Source organism: Lepisma saccharinum, chromosome 21, assembly GCF_977018435.1.
Source record: "Lepisma saccharinum chromosome 21, izLepSacc3.1, whole genome shotgun sequence".
NCBI lineage: Eukaryota > Metazoa > Arthropoda > Insecta > Zygentoma > Lepismatidae > Lepisma > Lepisma saccharinum.
Window position 1 is genome coordinate 33,099,702 of NC_139249.1, and position 19,878 is coordinate 33,119,579.

A 19,878-nucleotide genomic window follows, 5' to 3' on the forward strand; every position below is an offset into this window, starting at 1 on the left:
AGTTTAGTCTCTTGTATTGGATTTAGGACTATTTAGGGCCTTATTTTGTAACTTTAGGGTAAACCTAATTTCCTAAATTTTCCATAAAATTCGAGATGTGATTATAAGCTTTCCTTGTGGCGCAACCCAAGTAACTTCTGAAACCTACCTTGGATAATTTCAGCCCCACCGTCCTCATTCCAGGATAATTCTCTTTTTTATGTGCATCCTCTACTCGGGAAGATAGCTTTAGAGCTTTGAATATCTGGGGCAAAGGCGTCCGCTCCGGAAAACGCTATGCGTCTCAATTCAAGTAATTTACTGCGGGTCTAGTTACAGAAACGGGGAATTATTGCCCAGCTAGCAGTTCGCCCGAGCGCCGCGAGATGGCAGCACCGATTGGACGATCCGAAACCCGCTTGTCGGAGGGATGCCAAGTCTGGCGAAGCTCTCCCTAAATCGATTCTAGGACGCAAACAGAACAACTGTGGATCCCCAACGAGGAAGGTAAGTGGTATTGCAATTTGTGATATGTTTATTTTCTACAACTTGTTATTTCTCGGTTTTACTTGTGTGTTTTACCATTATCTCTTCAAAGAAAAAACTGTTGTACTAAGTTGGAATCTATTTACGTGCGTACTTGATTCGTAAGACTTCAACGCCGTAATCATTACGCTCCGGGTTCGACTCCAAGCAAATACGCTGAAATTAACTTTAACCGAAGAGATGTCCCAGTGATCTGATTGGTTGATTTCTTTAACTACCGTTACTTTCTCCATCGCATTACAGGGACACTTAAAGTACGCATAAAGTATGGGAGAAGGAAGTCGTCTTCTTCCTCAATGGTACCATCCCAGCAATAACCTGGAGTAACTGAGGAAAGCTACATAAAATACAGTATGCCTGGCTGTGGGAAAATTCGGAGGCACTTGACGCGAAATTATGCAGCTTCGGGTTCCATTCGCCAATAGATTTTGAGTCCATGTAAAGCACATTTGGTCTGCGTGGTGGTAAGAATGTGGAAATTGTAAATTGTTACTACTACATTGTAGTAGGATAGGTAAAGGAATACTACATTGGATATAGTGCTGTTTAATTAAGGAAATATGTCGATCCGTACCGTGGGCGGTATTGACACTGTATTTATCTCATTTTACGTCGCGTTTCTGTTTATTTAAGATAATCGCAACGATAAGAATGAGTGAAGATTACATGGATAATGATTACAGGACACTCGTAAAGAAACCGCCATGCCGACGTCAGGAGTCTAACCTACATCAAAAGCGCTCGACCACAGAGGCAATTACACTATTCACTATTCCATTACTTGTTCTCCACGGAAAACTTTGTGTGTGTACTGAAAGGGGTGGGAGATTTCTTGCAACTTTTTCTCTTCAATTGTGATAGTTGGATTTTTGTCAAATTCATTTTTCATTCAAATTTTGATTTATTATTTTGAGTGCATGGACGAAATGTTATTTTTCACCTGTTACAATTATTAACAATAACAAATATTCATGGCATGTCCAGGTTTCAAACCCAAATCCTTTATAGTCTAGGTCGCCCGCCAATTCTTCCTTCCTTTTACCAAACGCGTTGAATTATTGCTTCACGACTTCAAAGCTTCCGGGTTCGAATCGTGGTCAATGTTTTCACCATTACGATAAGTGCAACAGAATCTCCGTGAACAATCCGCCAAACGTTTTGATTGGAAACCCATTCAGGAAATTAAAATAATAACATGTTTTGAATATAATGCGGGAATGAGTAAACTATATTTACTCAAATATTCTCGCAATAGTTCGGGATTTAGGTAAGCATATTCTGAAGCAAGCATAGGTTAGAAAATGATTTTGCTTTCCTTAGACAGGCTCTTGATCATCCCAGCTGTTTGTCATCCCTGTTGGGCGTTGACAACAGTGTTTTATCATTTTTTTTTAGATTTTTGCGAATGCAGGTCCCTCTACAATCTTACATTTTAATTTTTCCCAAGGCGCTTTTTGTACCCCTTGTTTTAACTTTTTAAAGTCAGAATTTTAGATAAGGGGATATTTCCCCACATACCTTGAAGGATGCAAAATGGCCTAAACTGCCGACGTAACCAAAACATTTAATTCAATCAATCAGTTCTTGTATTTTAAAGTGCAAAGTTCTGGTGTAAGAGAGAGGAAGAGAGAAAGATTCATTGGAATAATGTACTGAAAACACGTGGGTATATTACAGGCATTCTAAAGACTGCAGCTTGGATCAGAATAGAACACCTCAGCTTCTGTGTGCTTGTGTGTACGCGTGCTGTAGATTGGTCGTTTCAGGGAACTTTGATACAATACACACTTTTACACCGGGAAAAAAATCGACATTCCTTGCGTCGCCGGAAAGAATTAATCCAAAATCCATCAGAAAATCAGTAAATAATAGTTTGGTATAATTTTCGAATTGATTCTGGAAAGTTTCTCAAATCGAGGGAAATTTTCATCAACACTGTGTAAAAAGTGTGTGAATTATTTCGCATCAAGCATTCCAGGTGGCAGCACATATGCAAAAGTGTGTAAACCCGGCTCATCATAAAATTTCAATTTATGTACCGGGACACATATACAATCGAAGTAACCAAATAAGAGTGTTATCAAAATAAGATGCCCTGTCAGTTGTGTGATATGTTTATATGACACTGATTATGAATAAATTCCGTTAAGTCCTTGTACATTAATTCCTAAATCAGTTACAAGTCACGAGATATGAGTAAGAAGAATATTAATTGTTGTCTTGCCACTTGCAACTTGATGATGTTCTAGGGATATCCCAAAGCTCTCAACTTGTCATGGATAGATTCTAGCAAGATTCAGGGTCTCCTTTCTTTTTCACTTATTTCTAGGGTGAACGAAAGACCTTTCCATGCACTGACTTCTAATTAGAATAGAAGAACTCTTTTTGGTACCAGTTTCATAGATCGGAGACACATTAAAATAGCATATTTTGTGTTTTGCATGGTTCGTACAAATAAATTGTGTATTGCGGAACATAGTTCAAGGTGCCATTATGCTTTTTACACGAAAACAAAAGCAATTTCTCACATTCTGAGTGCTTTTTCGTTATTCCTTTCTTCGCTTCCGGAACACACAATATGGCGGGCACATCTTGACTCACGTTGTGGGTATGCAGTGTTTCAACCTTATTCACCAAAAAATACCTACTATCGTGTTCGTCACAGGTGGAAATTATACATTATGCACGGGTAGCTGACGGATAGTCCGGGTAGCTGACGGATAGCCCCACGAACCATTCACGGATAGCCCCACAAACCATTCACGGATAGCCCCACAAACCATTCACAGATAGCCCCACGAACCATTATGCACAGTAGCGGACCGACAGCCCCACGAACCATACACGGATAGCCCCACGAACCATTTCCGATAAGGTTAGGTTAGGTTTGGTTACGTTAGGCAAGCACAGTAAAAAAAGGGGGTGTTGAAACACTGACAGGGGCTTACGTCATCAAACGTACGCAGCATCCGGTTGTCGTAGGGCAAGCAAATGAAAGCAATGGCAATTGTGCGTCGGTGAGATATTTCTCTTGAAAAATACATGATTTCCCGGTCAAATATATTCCACGATGAAAGAAAATACCTCGACGAACATTGTAAACCTTGGAGAAACTCATTTCTGTAAGTAGTTTCTGTGTAAAATTGAAGAAATGTGTCTCCGATGTATGAAACTGGTACCCTCTTTTCACAATGTATAGTTCTCTACGAGATTATCCGAATACACAACCTTGCCTCAAGTTTACATTCAGCCCGGATAGCACTTGGTTTATTGTACCTATAAATTGTCTTTGCATTTATTTCTACTAGGTGCACTTACTACCCTATTCTTTGAATTCAGGGAAGACGCTTGCATTCCTATTGTTTGCATTTATTTTCCCTGGTCTGTATTTTCAGCAGCAACAATTCCTCCTTCTTCACTTATTTCTAGAGGCTATATAACCTCCAATTCCTTATATACAGGGTGTCTACAAAAGGTCTGACAATTTTGTATCGTGGTAAAGCACACCAGAGTGCAGATACAACGAATCTAATTGAATGTGTGTACAGATAAACTCAAAAAGTTTGTATCCTTTGTTGGTACACTAGTACATACGTATGTACATAGTTTGTCGCATGGAGAATATCAAGACGAAAGGCGATTTATTGTCAGGTTCCAGTCAGCATTCCAATATCCGCAGTGGCTATAGCTTTTTTATACTGGCCTTCAGTTTATCTATGTCACTCCCTCGTTTCGTATAAACAGTGTCCTTCACATCTCCCCAGAGAAAAGAAAAATGACGCTCAACATCATCGTTGCTTGTGATTGACGTTCGGGACTCTTCACAATAGAACTCTTCTTTCTCAGAACTTCCTTTTCCATGCTATGGTACTGTCTCTTTTATGGTAATCTTTCTGGTAATGTGTTCAAGTTTCCCTGAGCTTGAGGCACCGAAAGCGTTTTAATAAACCAGCACACAGTTTGCTCTCTACTGCGAAGTCGCCATTTTTTTCAACTACGGAACTGCAAGCCAGCCACTAACACGTTCCCTACCTAGAGAGGCAGAAATACAACTTTCTGAGTTCATCTATCCATCCATTCTACATGTTTCTTTCTATTTAGATTATGTTCTGTTTTGTTCACAGCTAAAATGTGTCAGACCTTTTGTAGACACCCTGCACATGTATAAAACTTTCATTTCACATGCCATGAGATACGTTTCAACAAGTATACTTCCTGTCCTTTCCATGCGCTTATTTTCTACCTTGAATGTAGGATTATCTTTCCCTTGCACTTATTTCTAGCAGAAATAAAAAACCCGCTTTCCCATGCACTTAGTTCTTGCAGGACTAGGAAACTTCCTTTCCGTTGCACTTATTTGTGTTAGGAATGAAAGGCCTCCTTTTCCATGCGCTTAGTTGTAGCGGAATGGAAGGCCTAGATTTCCATGCACTTACTTCTTGCATGAATGGAAGACCTCCTTTTCTATGCATTTAGTTCTTTCAGGAATTGAAGACCTCGTTCCCCTTGCACTTATTTCCGTTAGGAATGGAAGACCTCTTTTCACATTCAGTTATTACTAGTAGGAATGAAAGACCTTCCTTTCCATGCACTTATTTCTTGCGGGAATGGAAGGCCTCCTTTCCCTTGCACTTATTTATGGTTGAAACAGAGAAGCCTTCTTTTCCATGCACTTCTTGCTAACAGGAATGGAAGACCTGCTTTCATTGGACTTATTTATTGCATGAATGGAAGACCTCTTGCCCTTGTACTAAATTATTTATTATGCTGGAGTCGAAAAAGCTTCCTTACAGCATTTTATACATGATATCAAGAACCGAAAACCTCTTACAATTATTTCTGGCACTTACCTAGGTACTTTAACAGCAATATTTGACTTCATTTACCCTGCACTTACTTTAACCGAGCTAACCAGCCTTCGTATATTTTGTACTTATCTTTTGGTCGTCACACTTAACTCCCTTCTCTTTTCATGCACTTTGAGGGACATTTACCCCGATACCCGTCTCACTCATTCTGAGGAGATGCCTGAACATTGAATTTACATCTCATAGGCATCCTCACTGGGATGTTGAATATTGAAGCAATTTTTCCCCCCGGTTTTTTAGTGTGCTGTTTCGATGTACAAATGTTGTTACAGTCGTGGACAGAATGTTAACGACGCTACGCATGCGCAGTTGTTTCAGAGCCAGGAACGCACAGAGATCATCCTGGAACATAAACCAAACCTGGCGTCGAATAAAAGCCCGCCTTCGAAACGACGACAGAGCCATTCCGGAAAGTTTACGGCCTAACTGTACGCTGGGAATCGAAAACGTCGACGACCGAATGGAGTCGTTTCTGAAATGACGGCTGGATTCTCTTTGTGTTATAAAACGTTTTCTATTACAGCAGGCATTACACGATCGTTACAGCTCTTTCATATCAAAACTTCAGCGTTCTAAATTTTTAAAGATGAAATTAATGCCTGTTCTTCAGATTGAGAATGAATTGGTATTTCGAATCATTCCTGCAAGTACTAATTAATCCGTCCATAGCTCGATGGTGAAGTGGTAACGCTGTCACCTCGAAATCAATGGGTCCCGTGTTCGATCCCAGTTGGAGCCACATAGTGGTTCGAATCCCACTTTAAACTGTAGTCCCAGTCCCGAGTAGCCTAACTCCCGATGGCGGTGGTTTGATTTTGATTTGATTTAGTTTATTTTACTTCGCGTTTTGTGCCTCTTGGCTAATTTGCGAAGATGGGGATGAGTGATGAAATGATGAAATTGATGAATGGACATTCACAAACAACCAAGCCCGACCGGGATTCCAACATGGGACCCTTGGCGTCGCAGCGCGATGTGCTAACCACTCGACCACAGGGTCGGGCACCGATGGCGGTGGAAATACATACTGTTTCAGATCCCACACTCTCACTTAATCGGGCCCTCTCCGATGATGTAGTGATAACGTATTTGCCTTGTAATCAAGGGGTCCCGGGTTCGATACAAGGTAGAGTGACATAGTGGTTCGGATCCCACTTTGAACTGTACGTCTAGTCCCGATTAGCCTTTCTGCGCATAACGTGGATTTAAAAACCAAACTCAGAAACTCTGCGCGAGTCAAATGCTACGTCGATATCTCCAAAAATTTTAATTTTGTATTTTGATTCTTACATTTGCTATTCTACATATACAGGATGATTGAATGATGAATTCAACAAATTAATGAACACGCATAATGAAACGTCACACTTTGCTTAAGATTCGAAACTAGAACCCTTGGCTTACTAGTGAACCATGAACACTACTCGGTGGAGAAATAAATGTATAAAGTGTACTCAGAAAGAACAAATAAGTCTCCTGTCTAAACGGATAAGTCTGTCGATCTCAGACACTATGATTATAGAGAGACACGTTTCGTTTCATTCGAAACTTTTGTAATGAAGCATAGTGCTACAACTTGATTAGAGAATTCAATCTGCCAATAGCACAGAACTGCAATAAGCAAAATTGCACATCTACAGAGAGTCCATGCAATATAACCATTTAACCTAAAACCATAATTTCATGCTAAGTATTGGGTCAAATAAACACGTCTGGAAGTTTGATTTCAAAATAATTATCTTATCGAGTTTAAAATCCCTTTGTATCGTTACGTGCATCTCCAACTTTAGCAATCCCAGTGAGTTTCAGCCGGAATCTCGCATACGGCCGGACAACGTTCCGGTATTCCTTTCGTTACAGCACGTACACGTTACGTACAGCACTCTCGCCCAGTGATGTGCCGTAGACTATAAGTTTACGTCTACATGCGTTGTCTACACGTAATCTACGCGTAGATTACATTGGGTTGTAGTTTACATAGACTATGTAGACAATCTAAAGTGCATTAAAATTAATTTTCAAGGGTTTCATGAAAGGAAAGTGACATTTTCAACTATATTGGTTCCTAACGAAATGAAAAGAACCCTATTTACAACAAAATTTATCTTCTCTTCTATTATCAACTATGGAAGAAGATAAATTGTATGCAGAAAACAACAGATGGCAGTCGTGAGGCAAAAGTGATCTTTTCCCCATAAAACACTAGAATATTTCCTATGTTAGGTTTCTTCCCTAGGTGAGAAATTGTTCGAATTTGGAAGAAAGAGCATGAAAATTTCTACTCGCACAGCAACTGATACACAGTATAATTTTATTTTAATTCCACAGCGTCCTTTGCTAAGTTATCACCTTTCGCCATGTTGTTTACACAGATTACGTAATCTACGTATATAAAAAAGTCTACGTGTAGAATGTAGACTATTGTTGTTTACACGTAGACGCACATCACTGCTCTCGCCACAAGAACAGTATATTATAACATAGCCTATAACTATTATATCCAATTCACTCTTGACTGATCACGAAAGTACCATAAATATTACGCTTGCATTTTTCATTCATAGATGGCAGCACCAAATGATAAGTGTTGTTGGTTGTAAATGTGAAGTAAATCTACAAATTCTATGATTATTTTGTACTTTTGTTTACTGAGTAATTTAATCCCAGAAGATATAAAAACATAGTAAAGTGTCGTTAACGATTTGATAATAACAATAAGTCCAGTTTCTCCCAAAAATTGCAAGCGAAGTTCTGATGCATAGAACTCTTCTGTAACCCACCCGACAAACTTTTTGTAATTAAAAATTTACATTTTTAACTAAGGATGCGAACATTGGAACGGAAGTCATGTATGTTACAAAGGAGGGTATTGATGACAAACTTGTCTAGACAATGAACGTTCTCTTGTAGGTTGAAAAGGCTTTGTGGATATTCTGCGGAACCAACCCTACAAAGCTGAATTACAATCTTTGCATGGTTTCGAACTTTTGTACCGGGGAAACAATACCAGGTTCTATTCTACCAAAAGCTTTGTAACTTATATTAATGAGCTAGCGAACCATAGCATAAAGGCGAAATGAACAAAAAAGAGATGGAAAAGTATATGTTTGCTTATTCTTGTTAGCACACTAAAGATTTATTCCTGATCTTTTCCTGCAAGCCAATATCACATGAACGGATCAATTAAAGGATACATGAGGAATTACTCCGAGTTCGATTCAAATGAACGCATCGATTTGAAGGAAGAATCAGAAATCTCTCAGTTTTATTCAAATGAACAAACTAATTTGACGGAAGAATCACAAATCCCTCAGTTGGATTAAAATGAACGATTTGATTTGACGCAAGAATCCAGAATTGCCCTTTGTTTAAAATAGACGGATAAATTTGAAGGAAGAATCAGGAATCGCTTAGAGATTGATTCAAATGAACGGTTCAATCGACAAAAGATTCGATAATCTCTTAAGAGTTCATATGAAGGGACTAATTGACTGAAAGATCAAGAAACGCTCAGTTTGATTCAATTTAATGGGTAACTTAACAGAAATACGTATTTTAAAAATCACAAATTTCATTATGTACCAATGAACAAAGATTATTTGACAGATTATACTAGAGTATCAAGCTCCTCAATTACCAACTGTGATAAAATATTGGCGTGTAACCGTGCTCCTTCAATAAGTAAAGTATACTTACCAAAGTTATTGCAGTGCACTTAAAATAATTCATAAGTACGCCTGCTTTGTAAGAACCTTTGTACTAGAAAGTATTTTCCATTACATTTCATAAAATATTGTTTTTTCCTGTGAGTATTTGTTATAGCGCATTTTAACTTAAATGTACTTCAACAATAAACTTTCTATGCAATCTAAGCGCCATCTGTTGTCCTCTGCCCGAAACAAGACTTTGCATTCAAGGCTCCCAGCATGCAGCATTAGGCCTAATTACTACGTCACAGCTGAACCTTCAGAGAGCTCTCCCCTGTAACGTATGCAACCCAAAGCACTCTACAGCAAATTGGGTTGCTTACGATTCCAGGCAACATGCTAATCTCTCGGCTTATTTCAAATTCAGAGAAGAAAATTGTCCTGCGGTTTGGTTTAAAAGGGAATATAATGCAAGTTATTTATTTCTAAATGTACGCTGACGTTACCATTACAGATAGATGCAAAATCGATGAGTTGGTTCTTATTAAACACCAAATTTGATCTAATCTCAGTAGCTTCTGTAAGAAGGTAGGTTTTCGGAGATTTGGGACCAGAGTTTCCTTATATTTGCTCTGAGACAAATACGCCTTTCAAGGTCAAGTTGAGAGCGCATTTGCCGGCATTTAGACTCTCAGAGGTACGCTGACCTTGGCACTGGACGCGTCAGTGCTTCAGTATCCAGATAGCTGGTGTACAGTTTGCACTTGTTTGTGAAGTGTTAAGTTGTTAACAAGTGTTAACGATTTTTTATGTACGACTCTTCATCATTACGAATTCTTGTAGAGAAGTTAGAAGGAGATATGAGGTAGGTTCTCGAAAACGTGTGAACAAATTTAGGATAAAAGAGTCTGTTCTTTATAAGAAACGAAGGGTGGAACGGTATGTGCTTACTGAAGATAAACTAGACGTTGGAGCATGATTGGATTGGAACATACTCCTCAAAAATCCCTCCAGCGCCTCGCACAAGAAACAGATATTTGCATGACGTCTGCGTGGTGAGCTACTAAGCTTTTAAAACTGAAGCCATACATTAGAAGAATTGAAAGAAAGTATCAGGAGAGAAATTGAAGCGATTTCAGATGAGAAACTTGTACGTGTTAGTGAAAATTTCCTTAAAAATGCCGTAAATGTGTGCAAGCAGAAGGACAACATTTCCAACACCTCTTGTAACAAGGTACGTGCTCATTTTAATTGTAAATGTCCATCAGAGGCGTCTGCTGAGCATGTGTCAATTGTGGGAAATGAATGATTACTTTCTATCACTTCAGATCCAAGAACTGTAATATAGAAAGAATTATATATCTCAGCAGACGTTTATGTAATTGTACGCGCTTATTTCATTACATAGCTAGCGATTCCGTTACGGGGATGTTGCGTACCGTTTCCCGGCAGAAGCGCTGTCTCTGCTCAGCGCACAAGCCGCCGCTCCACGGCCAACTCGACCGTGAAATTCACTTTGATATGTTTCGTTCGTATCTCGGCTACTTGACCACAGGTTTAAGCATGTCAAAAGATAGTAAATTGCCATATTTTAACAATTTTTAACAGTTTAATTGATCATAAACATCATCTTTTCAAGTGCATACTGCAATACATCTGATGTACGCGTACGTTACATTTAAGGAGCTTTAAAATGATACCAACGCATAATTTTTTTTTTATATTCTCGGTAAGGAGATAAATATTTTCGAGCCATATATCACAGCATCTCAAAATGATGGGCATGGAATCACCAAATCGGAAGCATATTTTTCCAAGAGCATGACTCCCGATAGCTATCGTATCAATAATAATAAGAAGAAGAGCTTATTGAACGGTTAAGCTGAAAAGAGTTGGAGTGGGTAGGGGGCATCATGTAACATCAACCGTGAAGATGCTCCAATAAAACGGTTGCCTTTCGTAACAATAAAATAGGTCAGTTATCAAGAACATCTGAATGGAAGCTCTCTTGTTGTATGTTTACAAATTTTTCGACTTGGAAGGAAAATTTCACTTTATGTAGAATACATATATTTGGCTTTAGACTCATTCAAGGAGATTTAACAATCCATTGTGTACTTGACTTGATATCGCTTAAATAGGTCTTTGCTAGCATGAGACCAAATTAACCTTATACAAATATATATCTTACCGCCTTGACAAAAACAGACTTCTAATTGCCTGATTCGAAATACACGTTCGTTTGTATTTTTATCTTTTACCCTTTTGTACTCAGTAATAAGTTATTACTAATAACTTAATATTTTTTGTTTAAATTCTACTTATTCTTCAATTTTACTTCAATTTCAATTCTACTTCAATATTCTTCAATTTTCAATTGTACTTAAAGTAGTGTTTTTGTAAATTCACGCTTGTCGCTTTTTGTTCCTTTATGAACAATTCATTCTCTTTTTAAGGTATGTTTATATGAACACTCAAATTATCTTGCTAAGAACTTCAGAATGCAAATACTCTTTTCTTGTACCATAAAGCTATGAAACCAAATTAACGTCCTTCCTACCAGCATCCAAGCGCAGAATGTTCTGATCCTCCAATCACCAAACTTTACATCGATCTAATAACTTAATGAGAATTCCAAAAATATAACAATGTCTGATAGAAACCAATGATAATGATCTACGTACCTAGATGATACCATTAAGAATTGGGTAAGAACAAACAAGAACCTACAAAAAGTCTTCAAAATGACAAAATATGCAAACTGAACAAGGTTGCTTTAAAAACAGCGGAAGGAAACGCCACACGAGAAACAAGTTTTCAGAATGAATTACTCTCTTCGTTATAATTGAAATTTTCATCTTCATTTAAAAACACTTCAATGTATTTCCATTGCGTAAACTACATCAGTTAAAGAGTTTGAACTGTCTTCCTTTGAATAAATGTCTGTAGGCTAACGGGACTAAATATACAGTTAAAAGTGGGATACAAAAAAGTGTGCAATACCTCCACCAGGTGCTTTCTTTGATGGTATCTTGATTGAACAGGAAATACATATGTATTTACAGCATGGATATGGGATAGTAATAGGACAAACATGCTGAATTATTGTAAATATATAGTATGTTGAGAAGAGGTGATAAAGTAGCTACATCCAAGCTGTGTTGCAACCGTCAATTCTGAGGATATACGAGGTGTGACACAAAACAAAACGGGATTGGTTGCATAAGTGAAAAACAAAAAGGAGTTGGCAACAACAGTTTTGGTGACGTCATGCGACACCTCTAGTCTAGCTGTGCTGCAAGTTTGGACGTACTTGGTCTCGCCAGTGATCGAAGATTGAGTGTTCGTGCAGTGGCTGAGTTAGTTAACTTTGGTAGGGAAGCTGTTCGACGCATTTTAACAGAGGAAACTTCGTGAAAAATTAGGAAAGAAAGGCCCCAGATTTTGCATCAAGACAACGCACCTGCTCACATTCTGTCAAGCAGCTTCTGACCAGCAAAAACATTACTGTGATGGAGCATCCTCCTTATTCCCCAGACTTAGCCCCGTGTGACTTTTTTATTTCTGGCATTAAGGGAACCCATTTTTTTCAGTTGAAGACGTTAATGCAAAAACGTAAATGCTCCTGAAGGACCTTACTGAAACAGACTTTCAAAAATGTTACCAACAATGGCAGCATCGAATGCAGACGTGTGTGAATGCCGAAGGGGACTACTTTGAAGGTGATAACATCGCGGAGAACTAATTCTGCAAGTAGACTGAACCTATATGTACAATCCTGTTTCTTTTCTGTCACACCTCATATTATGTACTATTTAAAAAATGTAAAATAAATATTCATGACAACTTAAAGAAATATAAAATAAACCAAATTCCAAGACAACACAAATAAAGTATTCTAAACAAGTGAAAAACCTAACAAAAAATTTCCTTACCAAGTACTTTTATAAAGTGATAAAATCTGGTGTATGCAGGAGAAAATAAAAGTTTAATATGGACGCCATCTACCAATCACCAGAAGCACAAAAAATGTTGATTCTTAAAGAGCAAAGGAACCCATGCAACACCGAACGGTAACCTAGTTATTTGGTATAATATCCGAATCATTACATTTCTTAGCGGGGGATCTCTTTCAGATCTGCCAGGCAGTAGAATCCATTCTCAAGTTCAGAACAATCTGAAATCCGACCATTGTTCTCCCATTGCTGGCGAGCATTGGGCTAAGTTTAATCCATTTCTGAACTTTCAGGTTTAATCCTCTTAACAGAAAGTTTTCCAAACCATTACTTGAGACTATTACGAATTCCACCGCTAGCTGACGCCACCATCTCTAATGTATCGCTTTCCACCCTCGCAGTGTTTAAACTGAGGAAGTTTGTTGGTCGCTGGATGCGTTTATCAAACAAATCCCGAGTTTCGCTAAACAAATTTACTACCTCTGTCGGTCTCACTCGGTAGAATAGAAGCGAGTGGTTAATCTGCCAATGGCTATTTCATTTTGTGTTCATCGCGTGCTCAGGAGCTCTGAGATGAGGTTCTAAAAGGGAGATATTTCAGAACTCTCTCAGAAAATGTCATGAAGGGACGAGATATCCCTTATCCCTGGATATCTCATCATTGATTATGTCAGCCTAACAGCTGTTTTAAGGAAATAACATATCAGGGGCGTATTTACGACGAAATTTTGTGGTTATCATTTCTTTAGCGTCCACAACAAGGTTATGATTTAGGGGGTTTGGGGGGGATTACAGCCCCCACTGTTTTGAAATAGATACAAGATAAGGCGTTTGAAATGCGGTAAAAGTATTAGAAATATATGACATAACTCAGGGCGTCCCCGATGGCGCAGTGGAAACGTCGTCGCCTTGTAATCAAGGGGTCCTGGGTTCGATATGCGTTGGAGGTACAAGTGATTCGGATTCCACTTTAAAGTGTAAGTCCAGTCCCGATTAGCATTCGTATGCCTAATGTGGACTTAAACCAAAACTAAAACTTGATCTGTTACAAGATGCATTATTTAAATTATGAAGTTTTTTGATAGAATTGTTGGCAATACTGTTAACCTCAATCCCCTCACATGCTGTATATAAATCCTTGCCTGTCCATAACATGCCTCACTAAAATTAAAGTTTATTTATATATTCTAACGCAACACGCAAATGCCCAATAACACCGTTCTACATTGATATAATTTTAAATTGACAATAATGTTATTACAAGATTTATACATGTTTTGTCATAAATAAGGGCAAAATGTGTCAAGCTTAAGTTAAATGTAAATGCATATTACATAATAAATCATGAATTATAAGAACAAGAATATGATACAAGATAAGCTAAATTGAAGGAGGAAATATAAAATTTCAAGCTAACGTGTACAAACGTAGTATCTTTGCATAAAGAGCTCCAATGATTACAGTGTATTCACTTCACTCCTAAATATTTCAGAGCTAAAACGCACACAAAATATGTTGAAATTCTCGAGAAAGGACACAAACCGTATTTTAAGCCAAATTCCCTTATGCCGCCATTTCGAATACATAAAAAATGTCAGCGCACATACATAAACACTTCCATGCAACAACTAATATTCTTTGGAGTTATCGCGTTTGGAAAAATCAAGAGGATGTGACCGATGTGTGATCGGAAGTTTAATATTTGGTCCAAAGTCACTCTAAAGTCATTAATGGTATTCTTTCTTTGTACTTTCACGTTTGAAATGCTAAATGAATATTGAATAGGACACTTTGAACTGTATGTTCAAGTGCGGAGCAGGGTTCATTATTATTAAATTCAAGGATACTTCATTGAGAGTAGAACACGGGGCAATCGAGCTAGATGATAGAAGTGTTTACAGGATCCTCATTGTCGCCTCGCGGTTGAGTCACTTGAAACACCCCCCCCCCCCCGCCTCTGGATTACAGAAATATTCCAACTCTGTTATTCTTTCTTTTGTTTATGTATTCCTTTCTTCCTTTCTCTTTAAATTTATTTTTCGCCTTCCTTATTTTGTGTTGGAACCTATTACATATTGCGTATTCTGTCTTGTTGATTTTCTTGTATTACTGCCTTCCATTTTTCTGTTCTTAATCTCCTTTAATCTCTTTTTGTTTATTTTATATCTCTCTCCCTCCATCTCGCCAGTTCCTTTTCTCTTTCTTTTTCTCCAGAGTTCATTTTCCTTTATTCCAACTCTCTTTCCCCATTTTCTCTCTTCTTCTCCTCCCTGTCGAGCTTCTCTCATTTCATTTTGTATCTCTTCCTCTTTCTATACTTTATCCTCTTATGCCTCTTCCCCTCTCTCTCTCTTTCTTTCTAGTATCGTTTCTCGTTCTCTGTTCATTGACTTCCATTCCTTCTTTTCTCTCATTTCATTTCAATCCTTATCTCTCCCTCTCTCTGTTTTGTTTCTTTTCTCTTTCTCCCGAGCCCATTGTATTTATTATACCTGCCGCAAAATTAGTTTGGTATTGAGAGCTGAAGGAACACGCGTTACCATGTTGTCATATCATGCGGTACTGTACGGTACGCAGTGCAGCCGTCGGACGCTGTGTCGAGGAAAACGTGTTATGAAAAGGAACAACAATGATGAAATGTGTTATTGTTTTCTCTCTTCATTTCCATTTCCCTTACAACATTAACGAAATTAACGAAAGAAGCATTGTTTACAGGTTACCTTTTCAATCCATTCTGAAAATATAACTTGCAATAACCAATTCTTTCCGAAGTCGCCGTTAAAGTCTGCCCATCTTTCAATTATACCGCAACTGAAGTGCACGAGAGTCCAGTCTGACTTTCATGCGGGAGAACCGCGGTGGTTTGTGTACCTTTTTCAAATATCCCGAGCGGATCCGGGGTCGATTCAGCCCAAGTGAGTACCTGGGGCAAACCTGGGGTAAAGGCAGTTGGTGAACCACATCACCTCCATAATATGGCCTAGGTCGAGGTCGAGAACGTGTGGATCCCTACCTCCACATCCCCATATGCCTCCACACTTTACTTTATTTTGCGTACATTATTTTTTTTTTGTATGAGAATCGCAGAGATTTTATGACTGTCCTTAAAGATATTTCCCCACCTTGAAAAAGTCCAGAATCTTTCAACGAAACGCGCAGTTTCCCTACAGTGGGATGAACTTTCCTTCTATAGTAAGAGTAAAATGGCAACGAATAGCGTCTTGCTGAAAGGTATCTAAATTTGTCAAGCGTTTATTGATATTCCTCTTCTTTCCTTGGGTTTCCAATTTTGAAGCCTCACATTGATTTATTTCCACCACATTATATTTTCTTTCCCTATGGTAACAACAGTGTTCTTAGACACGCCGACAGCAGCAGCAGTCCTGTCCAGAACTTTATTTACAGAAATGATTGTACCCCATTGTTTTTCTCTTGCTCAAAATATTTGCGCACAGAACAAACCATCTCCTGCGTTTGGCCTTTGAGAGGAATTCCTTTACCGAAAGCTTTCTTTCTTTTAGTGCATGGCCTCTTTGGTACATTGTCATCTTGAGTATTGTCTCCTGTGTTTGACATTCTTCACACAAACCCACGACACACACAAGCAGAACACAGAAAATTATCTACAAGCAAGTAACACACTATATACAAAAAAGAATAAGCTAAATTCAGTAAACACTACACAAACGAACCGCTTAAAATATCACAGCAACACAACGCAACAAACAAACAACACGTCCTCTCCCAACAGCATGAAAACTGATCGCAGGAAGAATCGCCCGATAAGCGGCAACACCGAGATAAACGTTTTCTGTTGCTAGGTAACCAGGGCTTGGGTGAAGCACTGGAAAAATTTTGATTGGCTCGCATGCCAGCAACCCACCCTCCCGCAGTGACGTAGACCCGCTTTCTCCACGTGCTTCACAAGCCTCAATACCAAACTAATTTCGCGGCAGGTATACTATCTAGCTTCTTTTCTTTTCTATTTCCTTTTATTTTCTTTCTTTCGTTCTATCCTGTTTCTCTCAAGTGATCTTTCTCTATCTAGCTCATGGGCCTCCCCGATGGCGCAGTGGTAGCGTCGTCGTCTTGTAATCAAGGGGTCCCGGGTTCGATACCCGGTGGAGGCACAAGTGGTTCGGATCCCACTTTAAACTGTAGGTCCAGTCCCGATTAGCCTTACTGTGCATAAAGTGGACTTAAAACAACATATCAATCAAATCTATCCAGCTCATTGTCTATATTTCTCTCTCTCTCTCCATTGTTCTTTATTTATTCCAACATTTTTGCGATGACCCGTAAACACGTTATGCTGCGCAATATTACTCCGGTCAGTGCAGAAAATTACAAAGCAATGCAAGAAGTTATTTATAGTCAACGAGCAATAAAGCAAGCATATGCTATGCAATGTTTTCTTAATGAATATCAATATGCTGAAATAAAGGAATCTCAGGTTCGATAACGGGAGGATCCCACTTTAAACTGTAGATCCAGTCCCGACAAAGCTAGTTGATCATAACGAGGACTTAAATAAAACCCTATGTATTAAGCGCCGGTCCCTGTGGCGGAGTGGTTAGCACATCGCGCTACGACGCCAGGGGTCCCGGGTTTGAATCCTGGTCTGAGCATGGATATTTGTAAGTGTCCATTCATAATATCATCACTCATCCCCATCTTCGCCAAAAGTGGCACCAGAAGCGAAGTAAAATAAAGCAAATCAAATCACCAAACCTATGTATTAAGCAAGCATGTAAATGCATATTCGACAATAATCACTTGGTATTTTCTACTAACTCCCACCAGTGTACTCATTTAACAGGTAGTGTTATTAACGAAGCCCACGTCAACAAGATCTAGGTTCTCGATTTGCGTGTAATTTCCCATTCAATTGATTAATCATCTAGGATTGCACATGTACTAGGTACATGGTGTCATGTAGTGGTATGTTTCCTGTTATTGCGTTCCTCATTATATATTAATTGAGTTCTTGTGAATCTCATTTCTTATGTATTACGCTCACTGTTCTAAAAGGGCAGAGGCCAAAACATATCTTTGTCATATTCTTTTGTAAGTTCGTTTTCTCTATGTCAAATCTTTATTTTTATTAATGTTATATAAGGGTCTGAAAGTTAAAATGGTGTATAAACCATAGTTGGTGAAACGTTTTTTTTATTTTTATTGTAATGACAGTCAGATCACACTGAACTGCAAGTATTAACTGTATCTCAAATTACATGATCTCGAACAGGAAGGGAACATAAATACATGCAACTAAATATATGTATAATGTACTACGACTTTGTACAAACTAATATTACATTTTATGTAGTTTTTTTGTGATTTAGCGTCGCTTTTCTGACACTTCTGGCTTATCGCAACGATGAGGATGAGCGATGAAACCAGGGAACTTCGAAGCCAAGTTCAAAAGTCGACCACTAAACGCTCTCGCCTGCAAGCCAAATCTTTCATGTTATTATGGATTGTTTCAACTAAAATTTTTACTTAATTTACCATTAAATTTTCTGTCTGTAAAAACTGTTTTATTTCGTATTCATTTCCACTATTTTTCTCAACACTTTCTCTGTTTTTCTTTGTCCCTTTTAAATGCTCCTTTCCGATGTATGTGTTTTTCAGATTTTTCTTGAAGTTTCCTCTTTGTTCTATTTACAAATTTTTCATGACTCATTCTGCTTTGCAGGCCTCCTTATTGGCATTATCTTGCTTTCTATACCTTTGCCCAAATAAATAGATAAAGAACAGTTATAACTAACTAACTCTCTAGCCTTCTTAAACCCGAAGTTTCATGGCTGCAGCAACACAGGCCTTCCATCTTTCCCTATCTTGAGCAAGATCTATATAGCCTACTCTTTTCCATCCCTACCAATTTCCGTCAGGTCCATCTCAACGTTATCCCTCCATCTTCGTCATGGCCTTACTACAGGTCTCTTACCATCAGGTTTCCCAACAAGAATCCTGTAAACTCCTCTTTCCTCTCTCATTCGTGCCACATGGCCTGCCCACCTAAATCTTCTTGATTTAATTATTCTAATAATATCTGGACATGAATACAAATTATGTAAGCTTCTCCACTCACCTGTCTCCTCATCCCTTTTAGGTCCAAATATTTTCCAAAGGATCTTATTTTCAAATACTCTCAATTTATGTTCCTCTTACAATGTAAGGGACCAAGTTTCACATTCATATAATACTAAAGGCAAAATTACTGTCTTGTATTTTTTAACTTTTACTTTATTAGATATTATACGAGAAGATAAAAGTTTATGAAGAGAAAAGTAACACGCATTCCTGAATTAAGCTTGCTTTTTCTTTCCTCTTTAATATAATATATATTTGTTAGTATTACTCCTAAGTACTTGAATTTAGAAACTGGTTCAAACGAGTTGTTATCAATAATTGGATTTTTATTAATATGAACACTTGGTTTCGGCCTGTAAGCATATATTTAGTTTTCTCTTTGCTAACTTCCAAACCTATCTCTTTAGTTGCTTTGAAAAATATTTTAGCATTATTCTTAATTGTATTTATATCATCCCCTAATAAGTCTACATTATCTGCATATGCTAACAACTGAGTCACACCATTTAATTTTAGTCCTTCCTTAGTTTCTTTTACCTTCCTAACAGCATATTCTAAGGCAAAATAAAAGAGCAATGGAGATAATGCATCTCCTTGTTTTAACCCATCATGAATTGTAAATTTGTCAGACACATTCAAACCCACACGAATTTTACTTTCTGTTTCACTGGTGCATACTTTTATTATATTAAGAAACTTCTTAGGTATTCGAAACTCGACTAATATATTATATAATTTATATATTTTGACTGAATCATATGCTTTTTTGAAATCATGTGTCCATCA

At 38.1% G+C, this 19,878-nt stretch overlaps 1 protein-coding gene across 1 annotated transcript in view; it reads left to right on the forward strand.

Moving 5' to 3' along the window:
- The first annotated feature begins 456 nt into the window (after positions 1 to 456).
- Positions 457 to 19,878, forward strand: part of LOC146004021 (uncharacterized) — a 154,846-nt gene continuing 135,424 nt past the window's right edge. Inside the window, exon 1 of the mRNA XM_083142590.1 lies at positions 457 to 486. The gene's annotated coding sequence lies outside the window, so the exon portion shown is untranslated. The remainder of the gene's footprint in view (positions 487 to 19,878) is intronic.